Source organism: Podarcis melisellensis, assembly GCF_964234715.1.
Source record: "Podarcis melisellensis genome assembly, chromosome: 13".
Taxonomy (NCBI): Eukaryota; Metazoa; Chordata; class Lepidosauria; order Squamata; family Lacertidae; genus Podarcis; species Podarcis melisellensis.
Window position 1 is genome coordinate 53,281,640 of NC_138545.1, and position 13,285 is coordinate 53,294,924.

The following is a 13,285-nucleotide window of genomic DNA, read 5'->3' on the forward strand; positions in this document are numbered from 1 at the left end:
CTGTTGTGGCACCTGTCAATCTTAGCAGCGTGAGAGGGAACAGGGTAGCAATATACATGGCAAATCTTATTCTAAGACTCAAATATAGAAATACATTCTTGTGCCTTGGTACACATTTTGGAAACACGTCAATCTGAAAATCAATTAGTCTAATTCAGTTGCTGCTTTTCTGATCGCGACTCCTGATCTAATTATTTATTTATCTTCCTCTGTAGATATTTTATAACTGGAGAGATGCCACTAGGGCATAACCGCTGTACACTAAATGAGGACACACCATAAGGCTAGGCTATTCCAGGAAGAGCCACTTAAATGAACGGAGCACAGATTTTATTCTTTACATTAATTGTGACCTTCAAATTAAAATGGCTCCGTTCACCCCCCCTTCCCCTTTTAAAAAGCATGATGACAAATTGCTTGCTTTGAGTGCAGTGCACAGATTGCACAACTGGTGGGGTCCACTGTTTTCACCCAGGCATATATAGCTTTCCAACATTTTGCAGATAAAAGCATTCTTGTAACATTCCTTTTCTCACACGAAACATCGCTGCTCGAGTGCTGCTCCTTCTCTCCCCCTTGAACACTTGCCAAAGGCACTTCATCTCCTGTGTGCTACGTTCATTTACTTTGCAGTAGAGGGTCTGGCATATAGAAGCCAAGAGGACTTTGTTCTATGAGCTAAACAATATTAGGGGAAAACATTATTACCTTATGCCAGGCTTATTACATGTAGGTCACACAAGCCTGCCGGAGGTACTAAGATGGTCTCACTTTGGGTATCCCAGGTTGGTTGGGTGGCTACCAGGGAAAGGTCTTTTCTGTCATCATGCCCTGACTTTGGAACACCCTCCCCAAACATGTTTACCTGGAAACCACTTCTTTTAATACACCTTAGGTGCAAGTTGCTTTGCTGCTCAAGGTCTTCATGGAATATCATAACGCTGCTTATAATCTAGATGCTGCTCCACTGATTTCAGTTGTTCTTAATTGCTTTGCATATTTTTCTTGCATTGATTTAAAATCTTGGAAGTTGCCTTGTACACTTCTTCTTCTTCTTAATATATAAAAGTATTTTAATTTATTGCCAGTTCATACAATATAATCCAATGACATACAACACTGTATACAATAAAATATAAAAGACCATAAAAAAACAGTAAAAAATGATCCTTAAAATGAGTGGCTGCTCCATTTTTAACAGTTACATGTGCCTATGTACATAAAAAGGGTCTTTTAAGAGATGCCTGAAAATAAGAAGTGAGGGTGCTTGCTGACGTTCTGCTGGAAGGGTGTTCCATGGGTAGCACTAAATGTCTGACTTTTGGTGGAAGCCAGTCAGGCCTGTAACATGAAGGACAGCTAGCAATATTCTTGTAGGTGATCTCAGTTTGATCAAACTGAGAGATTAAAGCTCAGGCCATCCCTAAGGTGTCTGGACTCAGGTTGTTCAACTCTTTATATAGGAACACAAGGGCCTTGAATCTAACCGTGTGCAGATATTGTAGCAAAGGTGTTAACATGCTGTCGGCATTCTGCACCACACATATCCTCCAATATTTCTCCGATGAAAATAGGGAGAAACGATAATTTTACTATTTATACTCCACACAACTTACTGGGTCGCCCCAGCAACTCTGGGTGGCTTCCAACATCTATAAAAACATAGTAAAACATTTAACATTAAAAAACTTCCCTATGCAGGTTTGCCTTCAGACAGCTTGGAGGGTCGGATAACTCCACACCCTCCAACATTTCTCCAATGAAAATAGGGGCATCCTAAGGAAAAGTGGGACATTCCAGGATCAAATCAGAAACCAGAACGGCTTCTCTAAACCAGGGACGCCCCTGGAAAATAGGGACACTTGGAGGGTCTGGACCCAGGGGCAGCCCCACATGGAAAGCACATCGCAGTAGCCCAGCTGCAAGGTTGCCAATGCATGGGTTGTAGTGGCCAGGTTATGCCTGTCCAGATGAGTCAGATCAGGACTTAAAGCTTTTTTGGATCTAAGGTGGCATCTCTCTTTCCTGTGACATGTGAAGCTTGACAGCTGTTCTGTCAACCAACTTTTAGCTGAGTTGCCTTCTGTGATATCTACAGCCTTATCCCATGCTAGTTTACCAATAAGTAGGTCTTCCCAAAGGCATTTAGTCTGCTGCTGTGACAGCAGGGCCTGTGGGCTGATCTAGCAGGGCTGTTCCTAAATTCTCAAGAAATCCCTATTATAATCAATGGAGCTTGTTCCTGAGCAAATAGTGCATTGGAATAACAGAATCATCGAACTGTAGAGTTGGAAGGAACTTTGAGGGCCATCTAGTCCAGCCCCCTGCAATGCAGAAATCTCAGCTGAAGCATCCATGACACCCACCTCTGCTTAAACACCTCCAAGGAAGGAGAGTCCACAACCTCCTGATTGAACCAAGTGGGCTTTAGTTTTATTATTTATTACATTAATTCCACCTTTTCCCTCCAAGGAGCTCAAGGTGGTGTAAATTGTTCCCCCTCCCCTTTTATCTTTACACCACCACCAACTGGCTAAACATCTTTCTGACGGCAAGAGCCACTGGACAGTGGAACGGTCTCCCTCAGAATGTGGAGGACCCTCATTCACTGGGGGTTCTTAAGCAGAGGTTGGATAGCCATATGTCCTTGATACTTTAGTTGAGATTCCTGCATTGCATTGGGGGGTTGGACTAGAAAACTCTCAAGGTCCCTTTGAACTCTACAATTCTATGCTTAATTAAGTAGGTTAGGGCTGAGAGATTGTGACGGCCCAAGGCTTCATGGCTGAGCAGGGATTCGAACCCTAGTCTCCCAGGTGCTAATCCAATACTCTGATCATTCTACCACACTGGCTCTCAGAGTAAACAGGCATTAGGACTGGGGTTATACTGTAACATGGAAGGTGGGTGAATTGCCAGAGATGAACCAGATGTCAAGCCACACATGCCCTTATAGGAGCTTCCAAAGCTTAGGTTAATGCACAGTGGTACACTTTACCTCCCCTCAAAAAGGATATTATGGATTTGGAAAAAGTTCAGAAAAGGTGATAGAGTGACTCCCTGATGAAGAAAAGTTGCAGTGTTTGGGGGTTTTTTAGTTGGAGAACAGGCAAGGAAGAGGAAACATGATTGAAGTTTATATAATTATGCATGGCCCGGAGAAAGTGGATAGACAAAGGTCCCCCCCCCCTTCAATAATCTTTCAATAACATTAGACCTCGTGGGCATCCAATGAAGCAGAATGTGATAAGATTTGGGAGTTGTTCCGCCTGGCCTTTGGCTTGGAATTAATTGATCCCCTCCCCCCTTTTCCCTTTTCCTTCTGTGATGGAACTCCTATTTGGGGACTTCCCTGGCTTTTTCTGGCCCACGTAGGACCAGTCTGGACAGCTGGCCTTGGTGAAGATTTGTCGTTTTCATCCCCAAAAAGATTCTGATTTGAATTTCTATTGAAATGAGGCTGCATTTTAAAGTTGTATTTTAATCTTGTTTTTAAGTTGTATCTTAATCAATTGTTTTATATCTGGTGTTAGCCGCCCTGAGCCTGGTCTTGGCTGGGGAGAGTGGGGTATAAATAAAATTTATTATTATTATTATTATTACAGTCATAAAGGTAAAGGTAAAGGTACCCCTGCCCGTACGGGCCAGTCTTGACAGACTCTGGGGTTGTGCACCCATCTCACTCAAGAGGCCAGGGGCCAGCGCTGTCCGAAGACACTTCCGGGTCACGTGGCCAGCGTGACATCGCTGCTCTGGCGAGCCAGAGCCGCACACGGAAACGCCGTTTACCTTCCCGCTGGTAAGCGGTCCCTATTTATCTACTTGCACCCGGAGGTGCTTTCGAACTGCTAGGTTGGCAGGCGCTGGGACCGAGCAGCGGGAGCGCACCCCGCCGCAGGGATTCGAACCGCCGACCTTTCGATCGGCAAGTCCTAGGCGCTGAGGCTTTAACCCACAGCGCCACCTGCGTCCCCATTACAGTCATACCTTGGGTTAAAGTAGCTTCAGGTTAAATCTTTTCAGGTTGCGTACCGTGGCGACCTAGAAGCAATGGAACGGCTTACTTCTGGGTTTTGCCGCTCGCGCATGTGCTCAAAATGACGGCATGCGCATGCGCAGAAGTGGTGAATCACGACCCGCGTACATGGTTGTGTTCTGCTCAGGATGCGAATGGGGCTCCAGAACGGATCCCGTTCGCATCCAGAGGTACCACTGTATTATAAAAGGGATTTTTGCAGTGCATAAATAACCTATGGAACTCCCTCCCACAGGAGGCAGTGAAGGAGGCCTTTAAAAGGGGACTAGACAAATTGATGGAGGAAGGGAGGGCTCACAGGAAGAGAGAGTTGCTCTTGCAGGTTTCTGACAGGCATCTAGTTGGCCACTGGGAGAGCAGGATGCTGGCCTGGGCGGGGCCTGGTCCTGCAAGGGGGGGGATGGGGGAAATCCGGCAGCTCCACTGCGCAGGCGCAAAACAGCTCCCAGTCCGTGCACGTCGCTCGCTGCCATCTCAGCCCCCGGAAGGAGCCGAGAGCTTCCGATGCGAGCCGAGCGGCTCCGGAGCTTTCCCCGCCGAAGCGCAGCTCCCTCGGCTCGGCTCGGGGGCCGGCGCCCCAGCGGCGGTGGGCGGTGCTGGGAGAGGGGCGGTCTAGCGGCCTCCGCCTCCTCGGGCAGGTAGGAGCGCTTCCTGGTGTTGGCGGGCGGCCCCGGGCGGCGGCGGCGGCGGCACCTGCCGACAAGGCTCGGTCGGGGCCGAGGGCGGAGCCGGCAGGTAGGCGCCGCGAGGGGAAGGCGGGCGGGCGGGAGGGAGCCGCCGCGGCCCCCGCGCGTGTGAGGGGCCAGTTTCCCTCAGGAGAAGCGGGGGGGGGGCGGGGCAGCCGAGAGGGACGTGTCGGGGGAAACGAGGGGATCGTTTCCTTGTTGGGCCGCCCCGCCGCGGGACACCTTCAGGGGCGGTGACGCCGACGCCGCCGCCGCCCTCCTCGCGCCGCCTCCGAGAGCGAAGCGGGGCTGCCGCGCCCCGCCATGTCAGCGGAGGAGGCGGCTTCCCCGCGGGCTCCGTGAGGGGGCTGGAAGGCGGCAGCAGCAGCAGCGCTGCTTTAAAAGGAATGTCGGTTTATTTATTCTCCGCCTTTTCCCCCTGACAAGGACTCAGCTGGCCGCTTACCCACCACGTCCAAGCAGCTGCTTCTAAATTTTATTGTAGTTGGTTTTATTTCATGACCACATGTCCTCCCGACCTGTCCAAGTGGGATGTGTGTGGTCGGAGATGCCTGGAAAAGAGCACCTTTTTTAAGAGCAATTAATTATTATTACATTACATACTTATTTGTACTCTGTCTTATTTGCTGTCAGGGATTCAGTTGACTACTTCTCTGCTGCGGCCAAGCAGCATGTGTGTGTGTGTGTATGTGGAGGTGGCTGGAAGGAAGCTGCTGCTGCTGCTATTTTTTAATGACAATTTTATTTTATGAAATTTATGTACCACTTGATTGTAGAAAAAACAACACCCTCAAAGCAGTTTACAACTAAAAGATAACTCAGGTCGTGAATGTCATCCGTGCGGGAGGCACGTTTGCAACCTGCAGCGCCGTGTCTGCTCACGCACAGGTTGCGATTTGGCACTTCTGCACATGCGCAAAGCATGATTTGGCGCTTCTGCGTGAGCGCCAAAACCCAGAAGTAACCCATTCCAGTACTTCCTGGATTGGCGCAGTGTGCAACCCAAAAACGCGCAACCTGAAGTGTCTGTAACCCAAGGTATGACTGTACAAGGATCGCTAAATAAAACATTATCTCCATGATTTAATATACACAGGTTAAAACCACTATAGAACAGACTGACTAAAACAAATTAAAACTCAATTAATGAATAAAATTAATATACCTCTTTATTGTAGGGGAAAAAGACTAATCAGTTTAAAAATGATAAAATCATCACTAAAATGTTTTCTTACCTCCATAATTTAAAACATAACAGAATTAAATCTACAAACTTTCCAAACATCTGGGTAGGCAATAATATATTTATAACCGTGCTCCCCGACCAGGGACTTAGTTCCTCCACTTGTTGACATATCTGCCGGGTCTTGTTTCTGCATACTTTTGTGTGAATCACTATAAAGCAGGGTTGTTGTTTTTCTCCTGAGCTGACACTGTGGGTTTTTTTGGTAGGAAGGTGCTAAGAGAGGGTCATTTGTATTTGGGTTTTGATACAGAGGGATCCCACCCTGTCCTCTACTGCTTTGCTGCATTCTATCAACTGTGTGTCCTCCAGTCCACACTGGCAAAAAAAGCCCCCTGGAAATGGGTACTTACCTGTGAACTTCTGTTTGAAGAGTGGACTTGGGGGACCACGACATTCACTCACCCCTTGAGTCTTACAGAGTGTGGGGATTCATATGCTTTCGTCCTGGTTTGGAATGGATGAAGATGGAATGGTGGTGTTAGGTCTGCTCTCTCTCTGGGCAGTGAGGTGCTTGGGATCAGGCCTCCCTGTTGCACTAGGAGAGAGAGAAAACGGCTATGAGTTCCCTTAGTAGTCTTGTCTCCTGAGCAGCAGCAGCAATAGACACTGCAAGGAGAATAGCCCACTTCTCTGGTGGCTGCTCTTTGCCGCTTGATCACCCACCAGAGAAGCAGTCAGTTCAGCCTGCCACCCAGGGCAGGGCTCCTTCTAACCACCACTCTTCTGCCTTTATGTGGTGGTGGTGAGGAGTGCTGCTGCCTGCACAGGTGACATCACATTATGTCACAGAAGGAGTGGGGTGGCAACAACAACAACTCCCAGCAACTCTTCTGTTGGTAGTGGTGGTTACTGTGCCCTCAGTGGCCACTGCTTGTGGTTTGTGCTTGTGTACCCCTTGAGTTGCTGACCCTCAACAGCTACCTGCCAGTTCAGACCTCTGGCAGTAGTACAGTGGTACCTTGGGTTAAGTACTTAATTCTTTCTGGAGGTCCATTCTTAACCTGAAACTGTTCTTAACCTGAAGCACCACTTTAGCTAATGGGGCCTCCTGCTGCTGTCGCGCCGCCGGAGCACGATTTCTGTTCTCATCCTGAAGCAAAGTTCTTAACCTGAAGCACTATTTCTGGGTTAGCGGAGTCTGTAACCTGAAGCGTATGTAACCTGAGGTACCACTGTACTGCCTGAGTGAGTTAATGTGGGGTGTACTCACCCAGTCTTGGAAGGGGAGGAATGCTTGTGTCTCTGCCATGCTCTGTGTTGGTAGTAGTTTTGAGATGTATCCTGCAGGTGGGGAAAGCCATTTTGAATAATTATCATGTTAGAAAACCACTACAAGTAAGCAAACCTAGAACATCAGAGATAAAGATCCAAGGCCAACTGACTCACTAGGTTTGGTTAGGTTTCTTCTATGGAGTATTTTGAGTAATGGAGTATATGGAGTATTACCCTGCAGACTGGATGGTAAGGTAAAAAATGTAAAGGACCAATGTACAGGTAAAGGTAAAGGGACCCCTGACCATTAGGTCCTGTCGTGACTGACTGCGCAGATTCGAACCGCTGACCTTCTGATCAGCAAGCCAAAGACGCTCAGTGGTTTAGACCACAGTGCCACCTGCTCCCTACAGACTGGATGGTGTTATCCATTCAGTCACTTCTTTCTGCCACATGTGTAGACACAACTGTATTGACTAGACTAGCATACATTTGACAACAACAACAATAAGTAGAACCTGCAAAATAATGTTGCTATGTGGAGTTCTTCTGTTTACTGTTCCAGTTAGTTAAAAATGTCATTCTCCATGATACTCCATTTTGTTCACCTTCCCATCTGGCTTCTGGCTTTTCTCTCTCTGATCTATGACCACTGGGCATAGCCATTCTTGGTCTGTTTGTGGGGTTCAGCCAGGGTGGATATGATTTAAATCAAATCAAATTAGTTTAAATCATGATTTAAATCACTTTTTTTAACAGAAAGACTCATTCTTGCTGGTATAATCTTAATATGTATTTACAACCAGATGAAGGTTTCATTTTTGGAATAATAAGTTTTCAGAGTAGTTTTTACAGTTACTGTATATCAAAAATTACTGATTTGGTAATACTATTAAAAATACATAGATCATTATGAAATTATTATGAGCTTTAATAAGTTAACTGTTTATATTCGGACAACCTTTCTGCTGTACTTTATTGGAAGGAGAAAAATAATAATTTCCTTAATAACAATTTAAACAATTTAATTAAAGCAATAACATTATAGCATATGTATCCATGTTTGTTAACGGGTGTGGTTAGACTTTGGAAAAACACAACTTTGAGTTTTAGCACACGTGAAAAACGTAAAACAAATCCTTATTTCCTGATGAATAGCCTTTGGACTATAATGTTACCTAAATAGAAAACTATCTTTAGAAAGGTTTTTCCTCCAAAAGCATTTTATTTTAAAATTCTGATTTTAAAAAATAAATAATCCTATTTAAATAACAAACATTTTTTTTTAAAAAAAGCATTAATTTTTATCCACTCTGGGTTCATCCTCTTTAGGGCTTTTTCTTAAATATTTTCTGTACTTCTGTAAACCTTGGGATTCCTTCAAAGTAGCTGATAACTCCTTCATGTGCAAGGGTGGTGCTGTTTTGGCTACATGAACAATGACACGCCTCTTCCTGTAGAGGAGTTTGTATAAACAAGCCCGATAACAAAATGTTGCAGTGTAGCCCTGATTCATATACTCCTCAAGCCTGTGGTTCGGTGTGTGTGTATGTTTTACTTCATTATCATTTTTTAAAGTTTTTGAACATTTAAAAGTGCAGCAAGTCAACAGCGCACAAGACTTCTGCATGCAATTGAGTGCTTGGTTTGAACATCTAACCACTCCAGGTTTTATTTTACTGAGGGCTGGGACACTCATTGTCTTCAAATTCAGTCCTTTATTCTCCTTTCTATAAGCATTAACTTTTATATGCAAAAAGTGTGTGGGCACAAGCTGTTTGGAGTGGTGCTAAATCTGCCCCTGGTGATTGTACCAGTTGACAATGAATTCTGCTTCTGTTTGATCACACTCATATGTGACAGAAAGTTAGAAACTGGGTGTTACGGATTGCAATTTTCATACAATACCTTTAGGGGCATAACACCTATGTAAGCAAAAATACAGGTTTGTGCCCATGCAGTCTAAATTTAGATCATGGGTGGGGTGAGAGAAAAATAAAATAGGTGAGAGAGACAGGCAAGAAGGGTGCATGTAAGCTGTGGGTAGTGTCATTTACTGAATATGGCTCAAAGGCATAATGAGGTATATGTATAACACGTAGGCAAGTCTGCTGTGGTGCTAGGGGCCATAAGCAGGTGATATATTCCTATAATGTTTTGCTTCCATTCCTGTGATATTTTTCACATACATTTAAGGATTAGATTGGTGATCAGGCCAAATGAGGAGAACTTGTGGGCCACATTAGGCCCATAGGCTGCAGTCTGTCCACCATTGGTTTGGGCACTGCGACTGCAAAGACCTTGTCTCATGTTGCACCTCTGATGGTGGCAGGATATGAAGCAAAGCCTCTTGCTGAAGATCTGAACATCTGTTTCTCAGGCAGCCTTGGATCCAAATGGATTCCAGGGCTGCAACAGTTCTTTTTTTATCATTCTCTTCTAATCTTAGATGGTGTGTTGATGTACTCCAGGTAGTCATAGTCTGATTTAAGCCACCTTGTAATAACCCATTTGGTTACTGAACCACTGATATATTACAAGTGAACTCTTTATTTACTGTGTTTTCTATTGTTTAAGATAAAACCTATTTGGGAAAGAAACTACTTTTGCCATTTTTATGGACGTTTAGTGTTTGTTTACAGATGGTTGCCTTGGTGGTATTATCTTGTGTAAATTATCAACAGTTTTTGAGCAAACAGATAAATAAACGTCATATTTAAGCACTTGCCTGGTTGCAGTAGGTGATGCTCCATCCCTCTTCTGTGCACAAATTAGTAACCAAATGGGCCATGAGAGGAAGGAAGCACCATCCTCAGTCCCCAGCACTGAAATGCAATGGGCAAGAAGGGTAGAGCCATCTCATAGCATCCATGTAATTTTTGTGGGTGTGTTGGCAAGACTGAGGTAAACTTACCTTTGTATGATATAATTAAAAATAAGCACAGTCAATTCACTTTGTTCATTAGAATGCAGTGGTTTTTATATTGACTTTCTGTTTACCAGGCAAGGGTGGGTGGATTGAATTTTGAAGGAGTGAAATGTGAATTACTGGTTCAACCGTAAAACAGCTCTAGGATGATCAAAGCCAGTGTATACCTTGACAGCAGATAATAACAGCCTGCATGAAGAAGGTCTAGCCACTTAGCTTTTTGATTCTCATATATCCTAGTTGAAGTGCTATGTTTACAAGTGTTTTTAACAAAAGGGTAAGCCCTCTCATGGAACTGCTCATAAGAGCAGTACCCTTGCTACTGAATCTATAGTCATTCTAACACTGCTGGCGTAATGATATTGTCTGAATATTTTATTTAGGCTTTGTTCACTACTTGAAATCAAGTTTTGTACCACATTCTTTTATTTATCTATTTCTGAGTACAGTGGTACCTCTGGCTATGAACTTAATTCGTTCTGGAGGACTGTTCTTAACATGAGGCACACTTTTGCTAATGGGTCTCCCTCTGTCGCCGTGCCGCCGGCGTGTGACTTCCGCTCGCATCCCAGGGCAGTGGTTGCAACTAGAGGCATCTACTTCTGGGTTAGTGGAGCTCGTTACCTGAAGCATGCATAAGGAGGACAGTTTGTAACCGGAGGTACCACTGTACAGATATGTACTTTCAGAATTACATGTATTGAATTATCATGTATTGTTAATACCTGCAAAATTATCTGTTCCTATTTGCTCAACTTTTCATTTCTTCTCATCTGGAAAGTTAAAAGCGAAGACTGTAGTATCTATTTGTAAAATATGTAAACATTCACCACCTGCTGGGGCTGCCATTTCGAAACCAGAAGTTAGCTATCAGAAAATGTCTTAACAAACAAACAAAATCCTTCCAGTAGCACCTTAGAGTCCAACTGAGTTTGTTATTGGTATGAGCTTTCGTGTGCATGCACACTTCTTCAGATACACTGAAACAGAAGTCACCAAACTCAGAAGGGTGGTGGGAATGGGTGATTGGCTGATAGGTGTGGTAAACCTGTTGACAACTGTTAACGACTGCAGTTGGTCTTACAGGAAAAAGCAAGGGGTGAGATGGCTAAAAATAGCTTTATCATGTATAATGAGATAAGAATCCAATGTCTCTATTCAGACCAGGTCTCTCCATGGTTTTAAGTTTTGTAATAAGTTGCAATTCAGCAATTTCTCTTTCCAGTCTATTTCTGAAATTCTTTTGTAATAAGACAGCTACTTTGAGATCTTGTATAGAATGTCCTGGGAGATTGAAGTGTTCTCCTACTGGTTTCTCTGTCTTGTGATTCCTGATATCAGATTTATGTCCATTTATCCTTTGGCGTAGTGTTTGGCCTGTTTGTCCAATATAGAGGGCTGAAGGGCAATGTTGGCATTTGATGGCATACACAATGGTAGAAGATGAGCAATTAAATAGCCCTGAGATGGTATGTTTGATGTTGTTTGGGCCAGTAATGGTGTTGTCCAGGTGTATGTGGCAGCAAAGTTGGCATCTGCGTTTATTGCAAGCTCTGGTACCAGTGTCCATGTTAAGTCTGGTTGTTGTATTATTGTGGGTGAGGAGTTGTTTAAGATTGGGTGTCTGTCTGTAAGCAGTGGAAGGTCTTCCAGAGCTTGAGAAACAGAACTCTCATTGCCTAGGAGAGGTTGTAGATCTCTGATGATGCATTGAACTGTTTTAACTTGGGAGCTGTATGTGATTAATAGTGGTATTCTGTTACTTTCTTTTTTGGGTCTGTCTTGCAGCAAGTTCTCTCTGGGTATCAGTCTGGCTCTGTTGATCTGTTGTTTAACTTCATCAGGCAGATATTTTAGTTCTAAAAAGGTTTGCCGTAGATCTCTTAGGTGAGAGTCTATGTCTGTAGAGTTGGAACAGATGTGGCTGTAATGTAGGGCCTGGCTATATACAATGCATTGTTTGGTATGTTTGGGATGGTAGCTAGAAGCGTGTAGATATGTTTGTCAGTCAGTTGGTTCACGGTATAAGGTGGTGTCTATACACCCATCCTGTATTTTTATAGTATTGTCCAAAAAGTGTATTTCTTGCATAGATTGGTTCATTGTTAGGTTGATGGTGGGGTGAAAGTCATTGAATGCCTGGTGGAAGGTGTCCAGGGTCTGTTGACCATGTTCCAGATAATAAAAATATCATCAATGTGTCACAGGTACAAGAGAGGTTTGAGTGGGTAGGAGTTTAGGAAACGTTCTAAATCTGCCATGAAGATGTTGGCATACTGTGGGGCCATGCGGGTGCGCAATGGTGTGCTGTGCTGTGTTTATTGAGGCCTATCGTTCTTGAGATTTCTGAGAAAGTGTGCCACGGAGATATTTTTCATTTCTCAGGTAATTCACCAGGCACCACTTTTTTGGAATTCAGCAATTTCTGAATTTCACTCAAATCCACTGCTCAAATCCAACACAATGGTACTAGCAATTGCACAACCCAGAAAGGGTGATGAAGGAGAGTCCCCAAACTACCTTGGACTTGGTACTGAGCTGTTGAGGAGGGAGTGCCAGCCTCTTGCTGCCTCCTGGACCATGCAGTCAGGTCAGGTGAGGCAACTATTCAAACTCCCCCTTACCTAGTGCCAAATAACATCACTCATTGGATTATAACCTGGCTGCTCCTTCACCAGTGGTCTACCAGTTACAGGAAAAGGACAGTTCCGTTTGGCCCTTAGAGTAGCCCTTAGTGCTAGTCGAGTCACCAGGGTGCATGCACATCTGATATGTCCCAGAATGCCAGCTGCCATTGCATCCTCTTTGCAGCCATAGCAGCAACCCCAAGTCAGAAAGAATGAGAGGCAAAGCTCCCAAGAAGTAGCCCAGTGCAGACACTATACTGCAGAAAACTCCAGTGAATTCAAACTGTTCAAGAGAAAACCGCACAGAGTGCTTAATAAAGGACTTTCCTCCAGATACTTCTTGATGATCATTCAGTCAAGGCAATCCCTACAGACCTCAGCAAAGATCTGCAAATGGGATGCTGCCCCCTTGTCAAGCTAATGTGAACAGTAAGCTCTGTGAATAGCATCTGAATACTTTACCAAAGGGGCCCACTCCACAACTGTGTCTGCACCCTCTCAAATAATACATCAAACAATTATCCTAGTTCCTCCTTGCCATGAATCTTG

At 44.5% G+C, this 13,285-nt stretch overlaps 1 protein-coding gene and 1 long non-coding RNA gene across 7 annotated transcripts in view; one reads left to right on the top strand and one right to left on the bottom strand.

Annotated features, from left to right (window-relative positions):
- The window catches only part of PTPN3 (protein tyrosine phosphatase non-receptor type 3), a 98,533-nt gene that overhangs the window by 33,960 nt on the left and 51,288 nt on the right, over positions 1-13,285 (top strand). Inside the window, exon 1 of one of the 5 annotated variants that reach the window (XM_081885829.1) lies at positions 4,558-4,674. The exons of 3 other annotated variants lie outside the window; for them this stretch is intronic. The gene's annotated coding sequence lies outside the window, so the exon portion shown is untranslated. Of the gene's footprint in view, positions 1-4,557; positions 4,675-4,701; positions 4,772-13,285 lie in introns of those variants that run through there. One more of the 5 variants, XM_081885828.1, reaches the window with a different exon arrangement.
- LOC309355234 overlaps positions 1-13,285 on the bottom strand; it is a 41,454-nt gene that overhangs the window by 19,492 nt on the left and 8,677 nt on the right. The window contains exon 3 of one of the 2 annotated variants that reach the window (XR_014162463.1): positions 6,371-6,503. This is a non-coding gene — a long non-coding RNA (uncharacterized lncRNA). Of the gene's footprint in view, positions 1-6,318; positions 6,504-13,285 lie in introns of both variants that reach the window. The other variant, XR_014162464.1, reaches the window with a different exon arrangement.